Source organism: Amborella trichopoda, chromosome 7, assembly GCF_054954075.1.
Source record: "Amborella trichopoda isolate Santa Cruz 75 chromosome 7, AtrichopodaSantaCruz75HAP2 v2.0, whole genome shotgun sequence".
NCBI lineage: Eukaryota > Viridiplantae > Streptophyta > Magnoliopsida > Amborellales > Amborellaceae > Amborella > Amborella trichopoda.
In genome coordinates this window covers 36,741,927-36,751,714 of record NC_142342.1, presented here as the reverse complement: position 1 = coordinate 36,751,714, position 9,788 = coordinate 36,741,927, and the positions used below count along the sequence as shown (strand labels likewise).

Below are 9,788 nucleotides of genomic sequence, written 5' to 3'. Positions count from 1 at the left end.
TTAACAAGATCAGTCTTTGCTATTCGAGGTTGCCAACCTTGCACAGCTTTGAATTGCACCACAGAAGGTGGTCCGATGATGCTAATATTCGACTGACTGAACACAGCCCTACAATTGAAAAAAACCCAAAAAAGAAAAAAAAAAAAAGGAAAAAAATAAGAAGGGTCTGAAGATGGTATCCTCAAGGGCAATTTTGGAAATCAAAGACTTTCTTCTGATATGATCATCTCAAGCTCCTAATGTCGACCCGACCTTTCTATAAAATGCTTCCTAAACTCAAGGCATCCAAGGGAGATCAGACACTTTGTTAGCATATGATCATCTGAAACTCCTTCATGGATTCCAGGTATTATTTTGCCACGCGGGTGCCAATACCTAATTACGACGTCATCTCTAAGAATCACGTACTTCAGAAACCTTTGTTGAGGTCCTATTCAAATTTAATATCGCTCCAGGGATCCACTTTTTGAGATGGATTTAGGATTTAAACACATCATAAGTTATCCTACATGAGATCAGGGAACCCCTAGTTTTCTCAAACACCCATTGATGATCAGCAAACCCGTCGCTATCTCAGAGGGCCATTGGAGAAATACAACGATTATCCCTTCTTCTCCCAATAAAATGGGAAACTATAGAGTGGATGTGAATAGAAAGGAACAACAATGAAAATGTGTATAGTTCTTCTCTCTCTAAAAATGAAGGGATAGAAATTTGAGCTTTGCGATCACCAGCCTCACGGCACCACCTCTCTGATCTCGGGTTTAATCTCATCCATGCACCATCTATTTTCACTAACATTGGTATCAGAGCAACCAGGTTTCATCTTCCCTATTTTTTTTTACTCTGGATTTTTTTTAATGATAGAGATTATGTGATTTGTTTCTCTACATATACATTTGTTTGTTATGATTTATGCCTAATTTTTTGTGTATAAATCATGCTTCAAAATATCACCTGCTGCTATCTTATCTTGGTTCACAGTGTTAATTAATTAAAAGATAAGTATGCGTGCACTCCATTTGTATTAATCAATTTCAAATCACTTCTATCCTCTATTTTTTATGGGTTTTGATTTATTGCTTGTGTGAGGGCGATTTGGCTTCGGTTACAATTCTGTTGTTTGCTTTCTCTGATAAGTTGTGATATGGATATATGATAATATGCGATATGGGATTGACTACCTAACTTTTTTTATGAGCAAACTAGCCCCATTCCCTGCAATTGAAGGGAATTACGCGAGAAAGAGAAAATGTTCATTTCTGGTTGTTGCCCCCCCCCAGTGGTCTATTGTGTTCCTATCATGTGCCCCTTGGCTTGAGAGAAAGAGATTACTTGGGCATACCCCATAGCTTGAGAGAGATTACTTGGGCGTGCCCCTTGGCAACATGCCCCTCTATCTTGTCAGTTCATAGCCCCTAAGAACACAAGCCTTACCACCATTCATGCCTTTTCACGCACACACATGCTTCGGAAAGAGGCACCTCATGTGCCGATGAGAACATGCAAAGTATGGCATCAAATGCCCTTGCAGATGCGCACACCACATGCTTGAGAAATTTTAAGGGCAGGCATGAACATGGCCAGGTATTTTAGAATTGCTAAAACCATATTTTTCATCCTTGTTTGCTAAGACGCTATTTCCTAATTATGTACTCTTCTCTCTCTCCTCTTTGAAAATTCTCTCATAACAATGGTGGCTTACTCTGCAAATTCTCTCAATTTCTCTGCTACCTATACACAGTCTTGTTAGCTTAACCAAATTTAGTGTTATTTTCCATTGAATTCGACTGTGAACTTTGTGTAACTTTTCAAAAGAAAAGGGTGGACTTTATATAGCGATTTGATTTTTTTTTTTTTTCTTTTTCGTGGCCATGGTATTGATTTTTTTTTTGTCTGTGATCACTTGAATATGGACTTTCCATGAATGTTCACTTTCATGGGAAAGAAAAGGAGTAGAGGCATATGCCTGCATGCTTGTATGCTATGGCATCGAGTGTCATGCATTGGAGGCATGACACCATGTCCATTTGAGATTATATCTAATGAGATTACAATTACAATTGCTAAAATTCCATTGATTTGGTAGGAGAATGATGGAGTTATGGTAGACTATGTATGTGCATGTGCATGCATGGTCCCATGTGTATGAAACATGTGATGTAAAACGCAAATGAGCATCTATACTTGTACATGATGTATTAGCCACAGGACGTGTGTTAGATTAGATTTGATGAATGAATACTCTGTTATTTTTGGTGTACAGTTTGTACAGTATTGATGAAGTTACAGTCTATGATGCCTTGATCGTAGCTATATTATTCATTTTTTTGGAAAATTATATTGAAAAATATGAATAAAATGAAATTTTTGGTATAATTCCGAACTTCAAGAGGTTCCTATAAGAAAATCGATAAGCTGTCTAGGGCTAAAATTAAAATACATGATTTTAGAGATATTGCTATGCCTTTCCCCTCGCTCTGGGATTAAATGCCTCCCAATGAACTTGATTGGTTAAAATATAAATTCAGTACAAATTGGTTGTTGTGCATGTATCGTACTTGTGGTTTCAGCCACTAGCTACGAGGCATCCCGTTTGTGGGGTCAATATCTACCGTGATGTTCATTATTTGACATAGAAGTTTCTAAGATAACGTGATATCAGTAGACTAGAGATTGTTGTTATTAATGTTTACATTATTGATTTGTGCCCTAAAATATTTGCAGTCTAAATAAACGTAAAGGAAATGAGATTGGCAACTTCTTGTTTTACATGATATAGTGTTATAGAACTATGTCAGTGGATTGTATAACTTAATTTCAAATGAGAAATATTTCTTTAATAATTCTTGATAAGTAGGAATATCAACATAGTATTTGTTGATTGTAATGAAGAGATTTTCTTGCCATTTAGTTGTGGTCAATTCAGATTGAACTCCTGCTTTAATATAGTATCTTATAATTTCTTGATGGGTACATCCTATCTAGTAAGACTTTCATGATTTATATATCTTGAAGAGTGGAAGTAAATTCACAATACTCTCATTATATGTAGATGATATCCTAATAGCTGGAAATAACTTAGAAATGATTGATAAGACTAAGTCATGATGTTCTTCTCGGTTTGAGATGAAGGATATGAGAGAAACATCTTATTTCCTAGGCACAAAAAAAAAAAAAAAGAGATAGAAAATAAAAAATGTTGTGCTTGAGCCAAGAGAGATATCATGACTCTATTATCAAAAGATTTAAAATGAAAAATTGTAAACCATTGTCTACTCTTGTTAAAAAGGGAGTAAAATTGTCTAGGAAGGATTGTCCAGTAGAAAGACAATAAAAGCCTAATGTTCCCTATGCACAAGCTGTTGGTAGCTTGGTATATGAAGTAAGATGTACAAGATCAGATTTGAGTTATGCCATAAGACTTGTTAGTAGATAGCAAAGTAATCCAGACATATCTCATTAGAAATAGTAAAATGAATTATAAGGTACATTATGGGAACAAAGCATCTAAAATTGTATTTTCAAGCAGATAAGCTTAAAGTTACAGGATATTCAGATGCAAATTTTACTAGGGATAACGACGATAGTAAGTCCACCTCAGGGCATGTTTTCCTCTTTGTAGGGGCAGTTGTTTCTTAGTCTAGCAACAAACAAGGGTGTGTAGCTAGGTACACACAAGCAGCAAAGTACATTGCATATACTTTCGTCGTCTGAATAAAACGCTTCATAGATGACTTGAAGCTGCAAATAATCGACAGACCGATCCAAATGTTTTGTGATAAGCAAGCTGCAATTAAATTAATTCAAAGTGGAGTAAATAGCTCGAAAAGAAGACTTATGGACGTCTAATATCACTACATTCAGGATGTAGTTGAGAAAGGTGAAGTAACTGTTAGTTCCTTGCCCTCATCATCCATTAACAAATAGTCTAAGTGTTGAACTACTGTCTAAGCAGCCTAGTTTATTGGGACTTAAAAATGTTTAAGTCCATCTGTTTTCATGAGTGACAAATCCGCATTAACGTGAAAATCCTCATGATAAACGTTTGTTATGAGAGGCATGTGCACAAAAGCCAAGAAAAACCTCACAACAAGATATTTTCTTAAAGTTCATACTCAAAAGTGAGAGTATGCTTCGACCGTCATAGCCAAGTGGGCAATGTTGACACGTATGTCTATGAGGCCTTACGTGTCTTAGCCTACAATGTGGGAATCCAATATATCCAATGGTCATATGGTCCAACATCCATATGAGCGTTGGATATTCCGGAGATTAAGGACCCTTCATTTTCTCAGACACCCGTTGGAGATCAGGGAACCTTTCGCTTTCTCAGAGACCTGTTGGAGAAATACAATGGTTACCCATTCTTCCCCCTATAAAATGGGAAACCAGAGAGAGGATGTGAACAACAAGGAACAACAAGGAAAATGTGTATAGTTCTTCTCTCTCTAAAAATGAAAAGATAGAAAATTCGGGCTCGACGATCACCAGTCTCATGGCACCGCCTCTTTGATCTCATCCATGCGCCATCTATTTTCACTAATAGATCTAATGATTTGCACAGAAGTAAAATAAATGATCCAAAAGCAAAGTTGAAAATAATCATTTTCTAATATCCAAATCTTTTTTTTTTTTTTTTGGTTTGTTTCAAAAAATATCATTATCCTACCTATTGAATAGAGGGTTCCAAACATAATTTCTAGGACTTCTCTTATAGGGCATACTTCTAGCTCTCGAATCAGCCTCCATGCTCCAAATCAAGAATCTCAATTGGGCTCTTTTTTTTGATGGAGCTCGATCATTTTTATCGGTTTCTCAATCCCTTATTCGTAAGGATCTAGATCCCCGTAATGAGAGAGCTCAAACCCCTTATTTGTGAATCTTGATCACTGTCTCGTCAAGAAATCTTTGTGGATAGATCTATGTCATTTAGTGATCCCAAACATCAAGAAGTAAAATAATTAGAGTTATATGTATAGATTATGGATTATACTAGAGTTGTAAAATGTCTAATCCATATCAAAAATTAAAATAATAAAAGCATTTAATACAATGGGAAGACGAAATCTGATACATTGCACAATGGGATCTAGTTTTCGTGAGCATTGAGACTATTATCCTTCATATTTATAAATCGAGGGTCCCAATTTATATGAATTGTCGTCCCCTAGTATATGGGATCAAGATCCATCAGATTAGGAATCTTGGATATATCTCTTGGTCTTTTGAGATATTTGCAAGATCTATAGGAAGTTTCCTATTTAATATGGATTCCTAATCTTATATATATATATATATATATATATATATATATATATATATATATATATATATATAGATAGGATGAAAGTACAGAGAATTTTGTATGCCCTATTTGGGTCACTATATGGGCATGGTGGTTCCTCTAGAGAGAGAGAGAGAGGTAGAGTCTCATGTGCATAATATGAAATTTCCTTTTAGTGAAAAAAGCTTCCTATGAAGAGAAACATTGATGGTCTCTTTTGAAGACTCATGTAGAGTGAGAGGTTGATTTCCTATAGAGAAGCGATTCCTATGGAGACGTTGGTTTCTTGTGGAGACGTGATTCCTATGGAGATTTTGGATTGTTTCCCTTTTTAATAAGATAAAGTCTCGTGTGCTCTTAAAATTATTCTCTTCTTAGACAGTGGTCTAGTTATGGAATAGAGATGAGAGATCAGCATCGTGCCATTTGGAAGAGAATGCTTCAAAGGGTTTGCCCAACTTGGTTTTTGTCAAGGTTTGTTCCAAAATCTTTGATGTAACTTTCTCTAGTATAATATATTTTAATTTGCCGTGCCCATGGAAGTAGCTCTTATAGGGTGAAACACGTAAATATTTGCGTTCTTATTGTATGTATTTCATGTTTTATTTCTCATACTTTGTTTGCCAAATATTAACCCATCGAGTTTAGAGCTTTCGCACACAACAAGTGGTATCAGAGCACTACAAGTGGTATCAGAGCACAACAATTGGTATCAGAGCACAACAAGTAGTATCAGAGCCATGGTTTGGATTTTCGGTAAGGCAATAAAGGTTTCAAATGCAAGGTTCGAGGTGCAAGGTTCGAGGTGGAGAAATTTGATGGAATGCAAACACTATTTTTTAGTAAGAATGATGAAGGAATTTATTTGACAAAAGATGAAGAGTCCATGAAGCTATCAAATGGGTGTTGGCATGGTGAGCAGGTGATTTTGATACCAAGGTGGAGATTGTTAGATTTAGTGCTATCCAAAATTACCAACATAAGGAAATCCTATATTTTGTGGGATTGAGATACTCTCATATTATGTGGAATGGAGATTTATATTGATGAGTTTTCTAAAAAAAATAGAAATCCAAAAGGATTAGGAATCGTGGATATATCTCTTGGTCTTTTGAGATATATGCAAGATCTATAGGAAGTTTTCCATTTACTATGGATTCTTAATATTATATATATGGGATGAAAGTACGGAGAATTTTGTGTGTCATATTTGGGTCACCATATGGAAATGGTGGTTCCTCTAGAGAGAGAGGGAGGTAGAGTCTCCTGTGCATAAGATGCAAATTCATTTTAAAGAAGAGAGCTTCTTATGAAAAGAAACATTCATGGTGCCTCCAGAAGACTCTTGTAGAGGTTGGTTTCTTGTAGAGAAACGATTCCTATGGAGATGTTGGTTTCTTGTAGAGAAGCGATTCCTATGGAGAGGTTGAGTTGTTTCCCCTTTTAGTGAGATAAAATCTTGTTTGCTCTTAAAGTTGTTCTCTTCCTAGACAATGGTCTAGTTATGGAATAGAGATGAGAGATTGGCATGGTGTTGTTTGGGAGCGCAGGTTTGAAAGGGTTTTCTCGACTCAATTTTTGTCGATGTTTGATCCAAAATCTTTGATGTAACTTTCATTGGTATAATAGATTTTAGTTTGTCGTACCCATGGATGCAGCCCTTCTAGGGTGAACCACGTAAATATCTGTGTTCTTGTTGTATGTGTTTCTTGTTTTATTTTTTTGGCTTGTTGCTTGTTTTTGTCAATTCTTTTTCTCGTACTTTATTTGCCAATAAATCAACCCATCAGGTTTAGAGCTTCCACGCACAATAAGTGGTATCAGGGCACAACAAGATCCCATGAGAATGAGCTTGTTTGTATATGGTATCCAGCTCTTGGCAGGATATGTTGTATGCATCGCAATCCCAGACTACCAAATCTTTTGGCCTATGTCAATCCGATGATCCCGGAGCCTTTCTGCTCCATTTTTGGTAACTATGGTTCAAAACATTCCATTTGTCAGTGCAAGGTTTATATTTTAATTTTCATTTAAAAAATATACCATGTCAAAAATTTCCTAAAGAATCCTAAATTGCTCCTTCTAAGGTTTCGGAATCTTGAGTGGCTCAAGCTAAATTACAAAAATAAAACATGAAACTATCGACAACAAAAATACCCTTGGCTCCGTATTGCCCCCTAAACAATGACAGGTATTTTGGTCATTTGATTTGATAGTATTGCTTTCCCATCCTTGAAGGAGCAACGTACTTTTGTATTTTGAAGCAAGCAAATTAAGCGGGAAAAATTACGAAAATTGTTATTTATTTTTTCATATTCCCATGAATGAGGTCAATTTGGAATTTTCAAATAAATTTTCTAAAGAAGTGCTTCTATGAAATGAAATTTAAAAAGTAAACCATGCAGTACTAAGTAGGATCTTTTAAGCCCTTTAATAATTCTGTAAGATTTAAGTCCCTTTAAGGGTATTTTCTTTTGCCAGTTTCACGGGTCAATTTTATCGACATTTAAATTTGATCCACAATCTGTCTCAAGATAAATTTTTAGAAGAAAATTCATTTGATGTCGGTCTATGCACCAAAACCCATCCTGATTTTTTGTTTTTTATTGGAAAGAAAAAAATCCCTCCTATTTCTTAAAAGTTTTCTTATGTTTGTTCATGGTGAAGGTTAAACTGATCTTCAAGTAGCACTGAAATATGGATGCTCCTTTCTTCCAACTATTCATACTTATAGGATTAACCTCTCCTTATAGATTATACTTTCTATAAATTCAAAAAAGGTTGTCATGATATTGGGAAACGTCAAATTGATCATCTCGACATCAAGGTATATAGATATGCAGAAAAAAGAGATTTTAAGTCTTAAAGATTGTACATGTTGCAGCACATTATCTAGACCGTCTATTTTCAAGATTTTCATGTGCTTATAAATTTGTTTGATTTGAAACATTTTTGGAGTTTCAAAAAAATTACTATTAGAGATAAAAATAGACTTTCGCACATCTTAAGAATTTTTGACACCAAAATTACATCTAATGACAAAATTTCGAGGTGCACCTTATTTTGATTTTTAAGGTCGCAATGTTATGCAAACCAAACCTGTTGAGAAATTCAAACAAAAAAGGAAGTGGAATCAAATCCGCAAGACACAAACATAACTATACATAATAACATTTACATCCCACACACCACACACAAATGACAAGCTTTATTGAAAGTCCATGCCGAGTCACAATACAAACCCCATAACACCATGCTACTGCCAGGGGTTCATGAAGCACCTCATACAGTACCTGTTCACTCATGTAAAAAACACAGATATTATGATACAGTTATAAGCCATGCTATAAGTTCACACAAACACTATCTACTGGTCATTCTCCCTCTCTATTAGCTTCATTCTTTTAGGGAGTTGGCCCTGGTTCATGTGGTATTCGCCGGAAATCATCGATAGAAATTTGGTGGTGATTATCAATGGTAGAACTGCGGTTTTGATTGTAAGTTTCGTTGCTTTCTGTATTGCCGTTGCTGATACCCTCCGCGCTGCGGTTTTCGTCACTGTTAGCAGGTTGTTTGTTTACATCACCATTTTCTTGATAGTTCACGTCATCGATCACTGAGTTTTCATGTTTTTTGTTGGTCTTCTCCACAACATTATTATGTAGCAATTGTCGTTCGATCGCATGTTTCTCAGCCTCAGATGCCGCTTGTGCATACTCCTCTATCCTGAGCTTAGGCTTTACCACATGGTGGTTTCCTTCCATTAATATTCTCTTTGCATCGGTCATTGAAATCATTAAGCTCAGTACAATAGCCAGGAGACATAAACATAATATCTTCATGCTTCTAATCTGTTCCACAGAAAAATGGATGAAAAAAGAAATTCATATGAGTGAACCGACTTCTATAATCGAACAATTACACTAAGAACCTGTGTGATATTAAAAAACACATTACAAAGATGTAAGATTGCATCAACATACCTAGTAATTTGCTTCTTGAGATTTTGAACTAGTTGCGGCCTTTACAGAGCTGCCATGGTAGAGTATGCCCACCACTTTATAGAAGAATTACAGAAGAAATACTGTTGGCACTATTGTTAGTGGTTAATAAAATAGAACAATGGCAAACAAAATGGGGTATCATTGCCATTACCGCTACCCACTGACAATAACATTAGTGGAAATCTGGCTGTAGCCAATGGTTGATGTTGTTTATCCCTAAAGTGATGATTAAGAAGAAATAAAGACGATAAAAATTTCTTTCCAATGTAGATATTTATTGGGCTCAGTTATCATATTGAAAGGATTATTTGTCAATTTTTTAATTCAACAATGGAATTAGTTCTCTCCATATTCAATTGAAGTTCAAACATAATCCACATGACTATATAGGAGAACTATCAAACAGCTTCTCATGAATGGCCATTTTCTCTCCTTAAGAAAAGCCAATTGTATCAAAATATCATGATAATTTCTTATCTCTTTCCAATAGGGAAGTG

At 35.5% G+C, this 9,788-nt stretch overlaps 1 long non-coding RNA gene across 1 annotated transcript; it reads right to left on the bottom strand.

Moving 5' to 3' along the window:
• Window positions 1-8,411: 8,411 nt before the first annotated feature.
• On the bottom strand, window positions 8,412-9,339 carry LOC18422787 (uncharacterized). The gene is made up of 2 exons (XR_966777.3): window positions 9,271-9,339; window positions 8,412-9,138 (listed from the first exon to the last, which is right to left on the bottom strand). It is a non-coding gene; the product is annotated as an uncharacterized LOC18422787 (long non-coding RNA).
• Between the last annotated feature and the right edge of the window lie 449 nt (window positions 9,340-9,788).